The 17,253-nt window shown below is 49.4% G+C and overlaps 1 long non-coding RNA gene across 1 annotated transcript; it reads left to right on the forward strand.

The window, feature by feature from the left end:
• Window positions 1–1,115: 1,115 nt before the first annotated feature.
• LOC118679046 lies at window positions 1,116–5,240 on the forward strand. The gene is made up of 3 exons (XR_004975096.1): window positions 1,116–1,361; window positions 3,546–3,813; window positions 5,120–5,240. It is a non-coding gene; the product is annotated as an uncharacterized LOC118679046 (long non-coding RNA).
• The last annotated feature ends 12,013 nt before the right edge of the window (window positions 5,241–17,253 follow it).

Genomic DNA, 17,253 nt, shown 5'->3' on the forward strand with positions numbered 1-17,253 from the left:
ATTCTAACGCTGCATCCTGGCTTCTGTAGATGCTGGCTTAAATAATAAGGAAAATAAGACTACTCCCATTCCAGAGAGGCCATTAAACCTTCCCCAGACAAAGTTATCAGCACTGGCACCAGGCCGAGCCTTTGGTTGAGGTCTCAAAGCCCCAGCACATAGGGGCTCATTAAGAACTTGCAAAGGGGACCAGAAAACCCCATATTTGGGAGACAAAGAGGGTAAGATGGTATAAATACAGGAAATTTCCTGTGTGACTTTGCCAAGAATCCTAGAGACATTTTCCTCTGGACCCGCACATAATAATAATAAATGTAACTCCATCTCTCTAAGCGCTGCTTGGTTCTTCTCCAGTTTTCTGTAACAAGCCAATGGAGACGTCCCTAGCTCGGTCCAGGCCACACCCGCACCTCACCCCCCCTGCAGGAAAGGCTGCATCGTTGAAGCTCAGCTCCCACACGTCTTACAGGAAATGCGGCGCCTGGTTTAGTCCCATAAACTCATGAACTGCAGCCGAGGGTGAAGGTGAGGGAACGGGGGGGGGGGGGGGGGGGGGCAGGGAAGGAACCGGATGGGGCACAGCCAGGAGGCGGCGGAGCCCGGGCCCTGCAGGGAGGGGAGTGAAGAGCAAGGCTGGCACACGTGGCCGGGCAGTCATCCAGGTGAGGCCGGACTGGCCCTCTGGGCAGGGACTCAGGTCCTCATGCTGAGACCCAGGACCAGGGCAGAGCCCAGCTTTGACAGAGGGGACGGTTCTGTCCCCGAGCACAGTGGCCAGCACCGGGTGAGTCTGAGCTGGACTCGTTGTGAGGATCACTTGGCGCAGCTCCAAGTCAGTGAGGACGCCTCACCCCGCAGTTCCCGCAGCCAGGCCAGCGCGCGGCCCATTCCCGCCCCCACCCCCGGTCCCCCTACCCCCCACCCCCCCCAGCGCACAGAGCCCGGCCTCCGCTCAGGACTCAGGAGGGACAGGACTTGGTTCTGGACACGCTGCCCTCTGTCTGGGAGGGACACAGGTCGTCAGCGTCAGCAGCAAACAGGGCAGAGGCCACCCGTGCTGGGCTGTCGCTCCTGGTCACGGCTCTGCTGGCAAGCGTGGGGTGCGCAGGCAGCACAACACTCTTTTGGGTAAATTTAATTTGAAAAGAACATTTTAAAGGAGCCCAAAACATAATCACAGAGTGAAACAGGGAGGAGGGTGCTGTCTCCAGGAGCTCAGGGTGCCAGCACCTCTGAACCCTCAGAGAGACAACAGAGCAACATGCGGGGCCCACGGGGCAGCCGCTGCCAGGAAGCCGGGCACCAGGAGGGCTCAAGGCGGGAACAGTGAGGAGGAGCAGGCAGGCGCGCGGAGTTCGGAGGTGAATGTCACCGTCACCGAGTGGCTGAGGGGGCAGGCCCGTGCTCCTGCTCGCTCACCTGAAGGACAGACGCCTGAGGGCGGTGCTGAGCGGTAGGAAGTCCTGGTGCCGGGGTCAAACTCGCGGCCCCAGATCTGCACCTGCTTCTCTGAGGCCTGTGTCCATCACAATGTTTGGCAAAACGGTGACCACTGCATAAGGGAGCCGGTTCCCGACGTGACATCCTCAGCTCCCCACGGACACACCAGCTGCAAGCAGCACCTGACCGTCTGACTCTGTGGGTCTGGGGTCTGAGAACATTCTTTTCCAGCAAGTTCTGGTGATGCTGGCGATGCCCCATCCTGGGAACCACCTGGGAAAGGCGTGCATGTGGCGAAGGAGCTGACGGGCAGCCAGTGCGGGGGACGCGGCTCCCAGCCATTCCAGCACCACGTACCGAGAAAACGTCTGTACCTGTTAACAAAACCATGTTCTGGGTGCACAGGCGTCACCTGGGTGTCGCCTTGTTGGTTTCTTACGTTGTGTAGGAAAGAGGCCAACGTCCGTTCAGCGGGTGGCTCCCGCCGGGCACCACTTGCTGGGAGCACTGTCCCTTCCCAGCGGGAGGGCTGGCAGCGTGGAGCAGCTGGTGTTTACAGAGAATGGGTTCCCCGCCCTCCTGGGGGTGCTACACGGGTTAGAGGTTCTGCCGCTGCTCACACCTCAGTAATGGGCTGATGGGGCGAGGGCAGTCGGGCTCACTGTGGGGAGCATGAGGAATAATGTTCTGTCTATCTATCGACATAGGTTTATAGCTTCACCCCTGTGTTGTTGGGTTCTTCTGAATATCTCTCATTACGCTACATATTTTCATCAACTTCAAGTTCACAAACTTCCTGTCTTCAAACACTATTCTGTTTTGAAGGGAGAATATGTTCTAGTCAGGTTAAAAGTTCAAAAAGAGAACAACAGTATGCTCCCGCCCCAATATTGTTAGTCTTTTGTTATCAGGAAACTCGTTTCGAAGAAAGTGAGATTAGGCCCAATCTTTTGTTAATAAGGCATTTGGTGGAACATGGCTGTGGCAGGAAGCTGGGCTGTGAATGTTTGTGTAACATCAGTTTATTCCCTTCATTCAGCGTGTAATTATTGTGTGAGCTACATGCTGGGACACGTTCTGAGGACAGACTAATGAAATAAAATGGGCAAAAATCTTGTTTGGGAGAATATGTTCTAGTGAGGAGCCATTCTATATATATAAAACCCTAATATGCAAATAGACCGAACAGTGGAACAACAGAACAACCGGTCACTATGATGTGTGCTGACGACCAGGGGGTGCACGCAAAACATGGCAGGCGTCAGCAGCGCCCAACATGGTGGGCGTCGGCTGTGGAGGGATGGTGGAGCAGGTGAGCGGGGGCGCCAGACCAAGGCCAGTCGCTGTCATCTGGGTGAGCCTCTGGTGGTTACTGAAATTCTTTGCACCCGCGTGCTGTGGTCCCCCCGGCACTCACACCCGCTGCCAGCACCAGTGCCAGTCACGATCACTCCGCGCTGTCAGTGGGTGCGAGCTGCGCCTCCGGCCCCGATCGCCCCTCAGGGCTTCCCCACCTCCCCTGCTCCTGAAGGGGGATCAGGGCAGCAACTGCTGTTTGTACATGTTGACGGCGCTGGCCCCTTTCGCACCCGCTGCTGGCGCAGGCCCCAGTCACTCTGCACCATCAACAGGTGCAAGCCAGGCGGGAGCTCTCAGTGCCTGGGAGCAGCAGCAGCTGGAGCGGGGCTGCGGGCAGACAGGGGACCGGAGCGGCGGGAGGGCCCAGGTGGGGGCGCAGAGGATGGGGCACGACCCGCCCATGTGCCCGCAGCAGCCTCTCGGCCCACAGTTCCTTTCAAGGTGCTTAATAAGAGGAAAGGGTCCCACGCACCTGCCAGAGCACAAACTTGCCGTTCCCAGAACACGGGCACTTGGTAAAGAGGCCAGTTCGTGCTCGTGTACCCGAGTGGCTGGCCTGGCAGCCAGCCTGTCTCACCGGGGGCATGTTCTTGGCACAGCTGCCACCAAACAGACTAAAAAGAAAATAGTCATTCTGTAATTGCGGCATATAACCCTTTCACCTCTGCAGGCTTACTAAATAAAATGTGATTGAGCAATATGTAAAGGCAAGGTTTTTTTGTGATTTTGCTTCCAATTTGTTTCAGAAAATGTTTTAGGAGCTCAAAACCGGCAAACCTTTCCACTGAATCTGTAGAGCACAGCCCCTGGGCCATCACTCGCTCCCGGCCACCCGCACACTTTGAGAAGCAAAACGTAAAGAGAAAACTGTGAACTGTGGAGTCAGGCCCGTGTCTGAATTCCAGAAATGCCACTTTTATCTCCTCTGCGAAGTGGGAAGAACTCTTGATATTAAATGGAACAAGCGGTGCAGAAAGAAGTGTCTGGCATGGTATCCAGCAGAGTCAGTGATCAGTAAGTAGCACCGTCACTTACTCCTGAGCCGTGTTCGCTGCGCCTCCTTCCTGTAAACACCGGAGGAGCCTGGGAGGCCGCCCAGGGAGGGGTTTCTAAGACGCTCTCTTTGGGAGACGTTGTTAAACGCAGGGCCGAACAGTGGAGAGAGAACAGTGTGCTTTCCTCTGATACGTTTCCAAGCCGCTGTGGGAAATTTTGATCCACTCTTAATGCAATATTTTTTCAATCATCAACATACGTCCATCCTCATCTTTTCGCCCACAGTTTCCTTCTCCCTGCCCTCACCCACACATTCCCCTTTTGTACCTCAGCCATGTGATCTGGTCCCCGCTGGTCACGTTAGGTCTGAGAGGCAGGTGTGGCATGGGGACCTGTCCCTCGGCTCCCTCGCTCTGGAAGCGGCGGAGGGCCACGCGTGGCGAGTCCTGCAATCTTCCGCCGTCCGCAACCCAGGCCGGCGGCAAGAGGGGTGCCAGTGGCCCTGACATTCCAGCATGAGACACACAATGATGATGGCAGTGCATGTTTATCAGCATCATGGAAACGCCCGGGCGAGGGTGCTGAGGCCAGCCTGGCCAGTGCTCACCTGCTGCAGCCTTAGTTGTCTCCTCTGTGAAACGGAGACACCAGAGCTGTCTGGGCGCCAGCAGGCTCTGTGGCCATCTCGCCTGCTTCTCTGGATTGGCTCTGGCTGCTCCGCCCTATTGCTCACACCACCATGCTTCCTGCCCTCATCTTAATTTTTCTCTGCCACGGTCCCTTACTGCTCCTGACAGTGACCTGAGCATGGCGTTCCGGGTGCAGCCTTGCCCCTGGAGAACTCAGGTTCCTCCAGGAGGTCCCATCCTCCACCTGCACCAGCACGGGGTGGGGAGGGGCTGCCCAGGAGGCACCCACACAGCCAGCCTGCTGGGCCTGCAGGTAGCTCTCCTTCTGGCCTCGGGGCCTGTCGGTGGCACCGGGCCGGGGGAAGGTGGGGGTGCAGCCTTGTCACCTTTCCTCGGTGAAGCCACAGCCACAGACGGAGCGCCCACCTTCCCATTTTCCGTCTGCACAGGCCCAGGATGGTGCTTCTGCCGCAGGGAGCTCGGGAGCGACTGCGCTGCTGGGGCTTAAAGCCTCAGACTTGCTGTTTTTACCAGGATCTAGTAGATTTTCTTGAATGTCTGGTTCTCCATTTTCTTTATGGCCTTAGGACAATTTCCAGAGATTTTAAATGGTTTATTTCTTTATAATTTTCACCAGTGAAATGGTTGTTTTGCGGGAGAGAGGGTCCTCTGAGCACCTTATTCTCTCGTTCCAGAATCCCCCCGGCTGTTCCGGAAGGGCACCTTCTCCGGCTCAGTGAAGGTGGCCACGGCGCACGCCTGGCAGCGGCCTCCCAGCTGCAGCCGCTGTCTGACCAGCAGTGAGCTCTATGTGGAACCAGGCTGTGAATTGAGGTATCAATTATGATCAAATTTTTAAAAATAATAAACCATATTTGGTCACATTGCTTTCACCAAAATTACTATTGAGTGAGAGCAAACTATGTTTACACTGTTTATAAAGAAAAATTAAATTACTTTTTAAAGTGCCTATTGCTATTCCATCGCTATTTAAAATGCATTTCATGTCTTAAAATGGGCGTCCGTCCTGGTGCCACAGCAGACAAAAGCTAAACAAGGGGCACAGAGTCCGCTGTGGGCCGTGGCGCCGGGTCAGGCCCGCTCCGCAGCCGCGGCCCACACACCACTGCGTGCGGCAGGCGTGTGTCACGGGGGCGTCGCGGGTGGTAAACAGGGCTCACATCCAGCGACACCAGGAGCCGCTTGACGTGTTTCCCAAAATGCCGGGCCCTCTGGGATTTGTTTCAGAAGCTGAGGTGCCCTGGCCTCCAAGAGCCTCCTCCCAGGAAACGTAAAACTTGGCCAAACGGTGGGGTCAGGGCGGCCTGGCTTGTGCTGCACTCACCTTTTGCTGAGTGACAAACGGGCCCTCACGCTGCCGTGTGAAACATAAGCACGTGGCCGTGGACTGTGGGCTCAGCTGGGAACCTCCAACACGGCCCCTGACAGGCTGGGAGGGGGCACCTGGCACCTCTTCACTCCAGGCTGAGCCGTCTGCCTGGCGAGGGCCCCTGCCATGTGCCGGCCTCTCAGCCAGGCAGCGGGGCCCTGAGTGAGGCCAGCAGGCGGCTGGCGCTCTGTGGCTGCCCTGAGGGGCACAGAGCTCATCCCACTGAGTCCTGGGCAGGATGGCCGAGAGCCTGCTCAGACAAAAGGGGAGGGACGTCGGCCCACTTCCTCACTAGAGCAACATGAAAGAGCTTGTGGCCATCGTTTACGCAACATGAATTTCCCTGGAAAATGACATTGTGACTTCACATGGACATAGTGCAGAGAAGAAGCAGTTTTTCTATCACTTTGGCCAATGCTAACTGAGGCTCAATCATAAACTTAAGAACTTTCCAACGACGCAGAGGGCAGCTCGCAGCTCGCATTTCCTAAGGAAGCGGCGCAGGGCAGGTGAGCTTGTCAGGGCAGCAGAGAGCGGAGGTGCTCCCCGGGATCACGGGGCACCAGGAGGGCATGGGTCCCATGAGGACAGGGACCCCAGGGCCCAGTGCCCTGCCTCCTAACTGCGCCCATGGCTGACTGGGAATAAATCAAGAGTCCCCTGAATTCTTGGGCCAAAGTCCTGCAAATGTGAAAAAACTAGAAGTTCTTTTGTCTGGAAAATAGCACCATAAATCCTGGCCGTGCAGTCAGCCCACTCGCAGGACACAGGCACAATTCGCTGCGTGGAGGATTGTCCCAGTCAGGGTAGGCCACGCGGACTCATCTCCGTCAGCTGAACCATCACTGTAAACGGTATGAGCGTGCACAGGAGTGAGTCCGTGGCGGGACTGCAAGTCATCTTGCGCCGTGGAGGCTCCTCTAGGGGCACTAGGCTCGAGGGCTCATCAATTCCTTTCCACTTAGCATTACAAGAACCACCGGAGGAAATATGCAGAGACGTCAGTGCAGCTGCAGTTCACGGGGTTTATTACTCACACGGGGACCGTACAGATCTCCTGGTGCCCTGGGCGCTGGCTCAGGGGACCCGCATGTTGTTATGGGGCGGGTGTCTCTGGGTGCGGCTGGAAGGGCTCCGGTTCTGGAACAGGCTGTGCCTCCTTCCCGAGGGGCAGCTCAGCCAGCAGCAGCAGGCGTCCGACCCTAGAGACCTCCGCGAGGCGCCAACTCGAGGGAGCGTTCCTGTCCCCCGGCCTCAGCAGGTGTCTTCCACCCAAGGGCTGAGCACAGCGGCTCGGGACCCCCAAGGAGAACTTGTGTGCACTTCAGGTCCTCTTTTATCGCCGGTTTGCTGGTATTGCCCACAGCAGCCCAGGCCTCCTCTGGGGGAACAGGCGGTGCGTGCGCTTACGGGGGCCGCGCCCTGTGCAGTGTGTGGCCGGCCTGCTAACTGCGGCCTGTCAGACGTCACTCAATCCTAGAGCGCTTCCCAAATTGAGGTTTACACTCCGTTACAATCCACACTTCAAATTCATACAACATATCACTCTATAATCAGATGGATTATCAGGGTCTCCAGAAGCCGCGGGCTGAGCGACGGTTGCTGGAAGACACTGCTCCCGGGGACCCCCCAGAGGAGACAACCCCGAGCCCAGGCCCCAGCGTTCCTGCCAGGCCCAGGGGAGCAGAGTGAGGACTGAGGCCCCAGGCTCCAGCCCCGCCAGCGCCTCCACCTGGGAACAGGGCGTGGGGAGGCGCGCCCACGTGGGAACTGCTGTGGTCCTGGGCTGGAGCGCAAGGGCGTTTGCGCTGAGCAGAAGCTGCTGGCACGGGGGCTGCGCAGCGAGAGAGGTGGCCGAGGCCAAGGTGAGCACTGGCAAGGTCAGCGCCTCCTGTCCCCACGCACTTTCCTGCAATCGTGTTTATTTTCCTTTTTTACTCACTTCTTTGGGTTAAATCCTTGGAAGCTGATATAAAAATAAATAAATAAATAAATAAATAAATAAATAAATAAATAAAGGTCACCCCAGGGACTGCTCACATTAAATCGTGACGCACCTGAGCAGCTGGAGGCTGAGCTCTGTGCCGGGTGGAAGCTGGCCCTGCAGAGGAAGGCTCAGGCAGAGGCAGGGAGAGGGCAAGAGCAGTGGTGAGAAGGCAGGTGCCGCCAGGAGCCGTGAGCCCCACGGAGGCCACCAGTGCCTGGAGCCCGTCTGCAGTGCCTGTGCTTCCTCTGGCTTCGTCTGCACGACCTGTGTCCATTACAGTATTGTTCTCCTCACCATGTGGGGAGGGGCTCTCCACCTCCCGAAGGGGAAGAAGCACAGGACCGGACCTGCTGGGGACGCCCAAGTGGTGCTCCGGGCCACACGGTTTCCCCACTGCCAGCTCCAGCAACGGCTTCTCCGGGAGAAAAGCCTTCGTGAATGATGCAATGCCGTCAGCAGGCCGGGGAAGAGTGCAAACTCATCTGCGCTAACTAGAAAGTGTACCAAGGGCCAGGCTTAGAGCCGTGTCCCTGCTTCGTTCAGCTGACATACTAGACCTCCTCTGTGCCCTCAAAAGTCATCCCGGCTGGTTAAGCCTCCAGCTGCTCAGTGACAATGTCAGCTTGGGAACCAGGAGCAAACTTCTTCCAGGGCCAACACCACGACCAGCCCCCACACGTCTGGACCTGGGTCTGAAAGAGTAAAAGTCAGAGCGGCGACTTACATGTTTGGACCTTGGCCACACGCACCCCCAGGAAGGCCTCTCCTGCATGTATTTGGAGGCTGAACTGAGCTTTGGCTGCAAGAACCACTATAGAAAAATTTAGATTCAATAATTGAATCTAAAAATCAAAATAAACAAAAAAGAAATCTAATGAACAGAATAAACTGGTGAATAAAATAGAGCCAGAGGCATGGAAATGAAACAGACTGACAATTCTCAGAGGGGAGAGGGGAGAGGGGTGGGGTGGGGGTGGGAAGAGATTAAACAGAGACCTCATATGCATATATGCATTACCTATGGACACAGACAATAGTGTGGCAAAGGCCTGGGGTGGGGCGGGAACTGGGTGGAGGGCGGTAATGGGAGTGGGGGGAAGAGGGACATGTGTAATAAAGGACATCTCAATAATAAAGATATTTTTTAAAAAGCACCATTGAGTTGAATCTGGAAACATTATTTCCCACACGCACGCCCCCTCTGCTCCGGTGGGTCGCAGTGAGAAGACAGTGAGACAGGGGTGATTCTTGCAGGTCCCCTTCTTACCTGTAGGGTTTGTATAGTTTTCTCCTGGCATCCAATTCTGGAGGATATTTTCTATCCAGTATTTTATTTTTTAAATCTTTATTGTTGAAAGTATTACATATGCCCCCTTTTTCCCACCACTGACCCCTTCTAGCCTGCCCCCACCCCACCCCCCAGGCCTTCATAGACCTATTGTCTCTGTCCATGGGTTGTACTTATATGCATACAAGTTCCCACCCACTCACCTTCCCCGCCTTCCCTCTGGGATTCCACACTCTGTTCCATGCTTCCACGTCTCTGGATCTATTTAGTTCATCAGTTTATGTTGTTCATTAGATTCCACATATGAGTGTGATCATGTGACACTTGTCTTTCTCTCACTGGCTTATTTCACTTAGCATGATACTCTCCAGGTCCCTCCATGCTGTCCCAAAGGGTAAGAGATCCTTCTTTTTTACAGCTGCATAGTATTCCATGGTATAAATGTACCACAACATTTTTATCCACTCATCTACTGATGGGCATTTGGGCTGTTTCTATATCTTAGCTATTGTAAATTGTGTTGCTATGAACATAGGGGTGCGTACATTCTTTCCGATTGGTGTTTCTGGTTTCTTAGGATATAGTTCTAGAAGTGGGATCACTGGGTTAAATGAGAGTTCAATTTTTAATTTTTTGAGGAAACTCCATACTGTCTTCCATAGTGGCTGCACCAGTCTGCATTCCCACCAGCAGTGCACGAGTGTTCCCTTTTCTCCACATCCTCGCCAGCACTTGTCATTTGTTGATTTGTTGATGATAGCCAGTCTGACAGGTGTGAGGTGGTACCTCATTGTTGTTTTGATTTGCATCTCTCGGATGATTAGTGACTTTGAGCATGTTTTCATATGTCTCTTGGCCTTCTGTATGTCCACTTTCGAAAAGTGTCTATTTAGGTCCTCTGCCCATTTTTTGATTGGATTGTTTATCTTCCTTTCGTTAAGTTGTATGAGTTCCCTATAAATGTTGGAGATTAAACCCTTATCGGTGATAACATTGGCAAATATGTTTTCCCAGGCAGTGGGCTTTCTTGTTGTTTTGTTGATGGTTTCTTTTGCTGTGAAGAAGCTTTTTATTTTGATGTAGTCCCATTTGTTTATTTTCTCCTTAGTTTCCATTGTCCTAGGAGCTGTATCGGTAAAGAAATTGCTATGACATATGTCTGATGTTTTGCTACCTATGGATTCTTCTATGATTTTTATGGTTTCATGTCTTATGTTTAAGTCTTTTATCCATTTTGAGTTTATTTTAGTGCATGGTGTAATGTATCTGTCCAATTTTCCCAACACTGTTTATTGAAGAGACTATCTTGACTCCATTGTGTGCTCTCACCTCCTTTGTCAAATATTAATTGAGCAAAATGGCTTGTGTCGATTTCTGGGTCCTCTGTTCTGCTCCATTGATCTATATGTCTGTTTTTGTGCCAGTATCAGTCAGTTTTGAGAACAGTGGCTTTGTGATACAGCTTGATATCTGGTATTGTGATCCCTCCTACTTTGTTCCTTTTTCTCAAGATTGCTGTGGCTATTTGGAGTCTTTTTTTATTCTGTATAAATTTTTGGAGTGTTTGTTCTAGGTTTGTAAAATATGCCATTGGTATTTTAATGGGGATTGCATTGAATCTAAAATTGCTTTTGGTAGTATGGACATTTTAGTGATGTTGATTCTACCAATTCATGAACACGGTATATTCTTCCATCTGTTTATATCTTCTATCTCTTTTTTCAATGACCTGTAGTTTTCTGAGTACAGGTCTTTTGCCTCCTTGACTAAGTTCATTCCTAACTATTTTAATCTTTTTGTTGCAATGGTAAATGGGATTGTTTGTTTAGTTTCTCTTCCAGAGAATTCATTATTGGTGTGTAAAAAAGCCATCAATTTTTGGTGTTGATATTGTATTCTGCTACATTGCCAAATTCATTTATTAAATCTAGCAGTTTTTTGATTGAGTCTTTAGGGTTTTCTATGTACAATATCATATCATCTGAGAATAATGAGAGTTTTACTTTCTCCTTTCCAATTTAGATGCCTTTTATTTCTTCTTCTTGTCTGATCACTGTGGTTAGGACTTCCAGGACCATCTCTATATATAAAAGCCTAAGGGACCAAATGACCGGAATGACTGGAATGACCAGTCACTATAATGCACACTGACCACAAGGGGCAGATGCTCAATGCAGGAGCTGTACCCTGGTGGTCAGTGAGCTCCCACAGCAGGAGCGCTGCTCAGCTGACCGACCCATTCTGGTGGCCCACCAGCCCCAGGGGCAGCAACTCACTCCCTCAGTAGTCCTGCAGGTCCAATCTCTGGAGAACAGGCCAGGCACCAACAGACCAGCACCGCCGGCATGATCCTGACAGTGTTGCCAGCATCCTGGAAGTTGCCCTCGGGCACTGCGGCCACTTCTGCTCCCTAGATGCTCCACAAGGAAGAAAAACAATATAAAGTGGCTGCCAGGTGGCTCCCAACAACCAGCGCAAATGTCAGCAGGATGGATCTGGATCCCAGGCCTGCAAGGGAGTCCCACAGCCCACCCGGAGGGCCAGTTGTGTCCTGGCCCTCCTCCCACCCCATGGGGACCCAACCTGTGCACAAATTCATGCACCGGGCCTCTAGTGTTGAATAAGAGTGGTGAAAGCAGACATCCCTGTCTTATTCCTGTTCTTAGGGGAAATGGTTTTAGATTTTGCCCATTGGAGTATGATGTTTGCTGTAGGTTTGTCATATATGGCCTTTGTCATGTTGATATATGCTCCTCCTATTCCCACTTTGCTGAGAGTTTTTATCAAAAATTAGTGGCCCAATGCACGGATTTGTGCACATTGAAAGGAAAATAGTTAGAAGAAATATTTTAATATTGCTATTTGCCCTTTCTCTGTAATGGAAGTGTCAGAGATGAAAGACAATTAGTAAAATGTATATGAAAATAATATATAAATTTATTATTAATAAGTAAACAATAACATGATAGAACAACAAAGACATGATATAAAAAGAACAAAAACATGATATAAAAATAATATTGATAAAAATAATGACTGATAGATTGATTAAACTTATTCTAATATCTCCCTGTACACCACATTAAGAGTAAAAACACTTTCAGAGTGCTTGACTAATTTCCCTTGTGATGAAGTATTTACAACTGTAACATCACATGCTCTTCGAACTCAAGAGAAAGCAACATATAACTGACCATGTCTGAAAACAGGTTCAGGTAGGAATATTCCTACTCTGTCTAGAGTTTGTCCTTGTGATTTATTAATAGTCATCGCAAATGCTGGCATCATGGGAAACTGTCTTTGAATTAATTTAAATGGGAGGCCAGTGTCAGACAAGGACAAATCAGTTCTTAGAATCAGAAGAACCTCTCTTTCCGCAGATACTGTCAATAGTTCAGCCTCCATTATGTTAGGTCTCAATCTTCCTATATAATAAAAACCTAATATGCTAAGTTCCCGGTCATCTGTTCAACCAATCAAAGCATAATATGCTAATGATATGCTAAGGCTGCTCAACTGCTTGCTATGATGTGCACTGACCACCAGGGGGCAGACAGTCGACCAGTTGACCAGTCGCTATAAGGTGCAATGGCCACCAAGGGGCAGATGCTCTGACCAGTAGGTTAGCTTGCTGCTGGGGTCCAGCCAATTGGGACTGAGTGAAACAGACCAGACATTCCCTGGAGCCCTCCCACAGCTCCTCCCCAGGCCCAATTGTGCACCAGTGGGGTCCCTTGGCCTAGCCTGCACCCTCTCGCAATCCGGGACCCCTCAGGGGTTGTTGGAGAGCTAGTTTCAGCCCGATCCTGCAGGCCAGGCTGGGGGACCCCACCAGTGCACGAATTTGTGCACCAGGCCTCTAGTGTGAAAATAATTCTAGTATCAAAGACCCCATTTACTATTAAAATTTCTCAGTAGCATGATGATTGCACCTACTTTCAATTTTAATTCATGACATGGCATTCCCAAAGGAGTAATTCTATTAAGAAATTCAATGGGAAAATTTCCCTTTTCAGCATCATCCGTTGAATCGATGGAATCATCATTCAAATCGGTATGAAAATCTCCATCAAGTATATCCAAAATTTCTTCATTTAATTTATGGACATGCTCATTTTTAGGACAAAGAATCGCATGTTTAGATATATTTTTAATAGTATCTATAGATATACTATCTCCAAAGGTAGCTTCAATAATAGGTATGTTACAAATCATTTCCCAGGGAATTTCAATAATATCCATTCCTAAATGAAAACTGCTATCAAGTTTGTCATTTCCAAGTTTTACTAACCATTCACTATAAGCAGAATCCTCTGATCCCATATTTGCTTTAAGAGACAACTGTCTGAAACATCCCCAAACATTGCAGTACTTTAAGTTCGTTTGTACTATGGCCGATCGCATAGCATGCAGCACAACACTGAGACATTGTCGAAAATCCCCTCCGAGAAGGAGAACTTTCCCACCAAATGCAACATTCAAATTCATAATTTCTCTTAGCAATCTATCCATGGTGTTTATAGCATGACTGGATGCCATGGTGCATTCATCAATAATGAGAAGTTGGGCCTTTTCAATCGTTTTAGCAATTTCACTCTTTATATCGAGTCTAGAGATTTGTTTCATTTAATGGAATTGGTAATTTTTTTAATATATTTTTTATTGATTAAGATATTACATATGTGTCCTTGTCCCCACGTTACCCTCTACCCTTCCCCCTCCCCCGCTCATGCCCTCACACCCCCCCCCCCACCGTTGTCCGTGTCCATTGGTTAGGCCTATATGCTTGCATATAAGTCCTTTGGTTGATCTTTCCCCCTTACCCCTCCCCTCCCCTACCTTCCCTCCAAGGCCCGACAGTCCAATCAATGCCTCTCCGTCTCTGGATCAGTCCTTGTTCATCAGTTTATGTTGTTCATTATATTCCACAAATGAGTGAGATCCTGTGGTATTTATCCGCTCTCCAGTTCCATCCATGCTGTGGCAAATGGTGAGAGTTCCTTTTTCTTCTTCCTCTTCTTAAAGAATACCTTTCAGCATTTCATATAATGCTGGTTTGGTGGTGATGAACTCCTTTAGCTTTTTCTTATCCGTGAAGCTCTTTATCTGACCTTCTATTCTGAATGATAGCTTTGCTGGATAAAGTAATCTTGGTGGCAGGTTCTTGCTATTCATCACTTTGAATATTTCTTGCCACTCTCTTCTGGCCTGCATGGTTTCTGTTGAGAAATCAGCTGACAGTCGTATGGGTACTCCCTTGTAGGTAACTGACTGTCTTTCTCTTGCTGCTTTTAAGATTCTCTCTTTATCTTTTGCTCTTGGCATTTTAATTATGATGTGTCTTGTTGTGGTCCTCTTTGGATTCCTTTTGTTTGGGGTTCTCTGCGCTTCCTGGACTTGTAAGTCCATTTCTTTCACCAGGTAGGGGAAGTTTTCTGTCATTATTTCTTCAAAAAGGTTTTCAATATCTTGCCCTCTCTCTCCTTCTGGTACCCCTATAATTCTGATGTTGGTATGCTTGAAGTTATCCCAGAGGTTCCTTACACTATCTTCATATTTTTGGAATCTCTTTTCTTTTTCCTTTTTCGGTTGGGTATTTTTTGTTTCTTTGTATTTCAAATCTTTGACTTGATTCTTGGGATCCTCTTGTCTGCTGTTGGATCTCTGTAAATTATTCTTTATTTCAGTCAGTGTATGCTTAATTTCTAGTTGTTCCTTTTTCATGTCCTCCATGGTCTCACTATACTTATTGAGGGATTCATTAAATTTATTGGCGGTTTCCATAAAATTCTTGAAAAACCTTATAAACGTGGCCTTGAACTCTATATCCAATCGTTTGCTTTCCTCCATTTCTGCCATTTGTGACCTGTTTCTTTGTCTCCTCATTTTGGCTGCTTCCCTGTGTTGATAGAGTGGCCCTGTAGGGCCCAGTGGCTCAGCCTCCCCAGTTACCTGAGGTGGACACTCTTGGTGCCTTGGTTGTTGTAGGATCACTGGGAGGAATTGACCTCAAGGCCAATTGGCTGTGAGAATCAGCTGTGTCTGAAGTGGGAGAACTTCTGTGCTGAAGACACCCTTCTGGGGCAAGACTTGCTTCAGTGGGGCTTTGGTGCTCACTGAGTCTGCTCCCTGAGTGTGTCCCTTATGGATCTGAGGAGTTGCAGTCTGGATGGTCCCCCTCTGACCACTGGGTACAGTGGCTCCTGGATCTAAGGAGGTGCTAATTCAGCCTCTGCCTGAGGCCACACAGCAGGAGCCACGAAGAGGTTCAGCTGTGAAGCAATGCAAGCTGCTGCGGGGCCTTGGGCCTTCTCTTGGAAGTTCCGGGTCTGCCTGGCTTGGCTGCAGTTAGGTACATTCACATGCAAAAGCCTCTGCCCCAGCCTGGGTGGGGCGGGGTCTCAGGGAGTCAAAGGGCGGAGCAAGCAGCTATGGCTGATTCTCCTAAGGAGTCGCGCGTCTCAGTGACCCGATAATTGCTGCAAGCACCTCTGAGGGAAAGCCACACTCAAGTTTGCCCGCTGCCCGACAGTCCAGCTTCTCCCCGTATGAGTCCTGGGTCCCCAGAGACTTCCCGGAACCGGAGTTGAGAGCAGTCGGGAGCTTGTGATTCAAAAAGACAGCCGCGTCCTCAGGTGCCACCCCCTTTCCGCGCGCGCACGAGCCGCCGTACCTCTGCACTTCACCTCCGCAGCTCCTCTGGCTCTCAGTGTGCTTTTCTTTCCTTCTAGTTGTAGAATTTACACTCAGCCAGGCTTCCTGTTGTTCTGGATGATGTCTGCTCTGTCCTTTGCGGTATTTTTCAATTGTTGTGGGAGGCGGCAATTTCCCGGTGTTTATCTATGCCGCCATCTTAGTTTCTTGGAATTGGTAATTTATATTGGGAATGAAAGGTGCTTCCACCGAGAAGTAAATTTGCAGCAATTCCTGTAGACACTGTGGATAAAATGGTACCACCACGACCTCTAATATAATGTATTAAAACTTTATAAAGATATGCTTTTCCACTACTGCCTGGACCATCCAAGAAAAAGCAGTTGGGGTGTACAGTTTGATCTTCGATGGCGGAAGTTATAGTGTGAAAGGCTGCCCACTGTTCATCACTCAGAGAATTTATCAAAACCTGTGCCTGTTGTCGCTCGTACGATTCATCACATGCAGTTGTATTCATTAATGAAGGATAGTCCAGAAGTTTGAAATGGGAACATTTCATTCCATGCAATGTGAATACTTCTTGAATTTTGTTAAGGGCATGCATTTCACAGTTCACACAGGCACCTTCTCTTCGGTGTAATTTCCAACAGAAATCTTCAATAAAATGAGATTTATTCTCATCCCATAATTTGTCTGCATCAGAAGGACATCCAAACACGCATATATATGCAAAAAGTTGCTGTAGTTGTTTGGGCATATTAAGGATGATCACATCATCAATCGTATCTTTCCAGATAGTGTCATTGATTAATAATCCTCAATGTTTAGCAGCTTCATGAAAAGTATCATAAATTACACCTCCTACAGTTTGCAGATCAGCAAAACTTACCGCACCTTTTCCATGCAGAAGCATAAGTCTAAGGTAATATCGTTCTGGTTCTCTAAAGCTCACAGTGAACAGTCTACCCAATACTTTTTGGCATTTTCTCCATGAAGAATTATTAAACACATAGTGCTGTGGAATCTTCCAATAATAATAATTACGCACGTCGGAATCTTCTCTATTCAATAAGAACCAAGCCATCAAAGTCGAATTATGGCTTCTAGTCCTATCTACAACTTCAGCAAAATCATTGGTATGAAAATACAAATTCTGGTCATTTGGCAAATGAAGAGCTAATCTTCGCATTGCAAAAAGTCTCCAAACAGCCTCAGGTGTGCTCACATACCTGGAGTCAATGAAGTCCTGTACTTCGTCATGATTGATGTTTTTCTCAGAAATTTGAATATTTGCACAATTGTGCCCTTCATAGATGTATTTAAATAAATATTTGATACTTTTAATTGATGCACAGACTTCAACATTTATATGACAGTTATATTTAAGGCACAAATATGGGTTGTAAGAGACAATCCAAGTTATCGACAACTTTATTTCCAGTAGACATGGTGCTACCAGATCTTCGTTTGTATTTGGGATCTCCATCAATAGTTCCAATGGTCACATTTT

The sequence above is a fragment of the Myotis myotis genome, unplaced genomic scaffold (assembly GCF_014108235.1).
Source record: "Myotis myotis isolate mMyoMyo1 unplaced genomic scaffold, mMyoMyo1.p scaffold_m19_p_22, whole genome shotgun sequence".
Lineage (NCBI taxonomy): Eukaryota > Metazoa > Chordata > Mammalia > Chiroptera > Vespertilionidae > Myotis > Myotis myotis.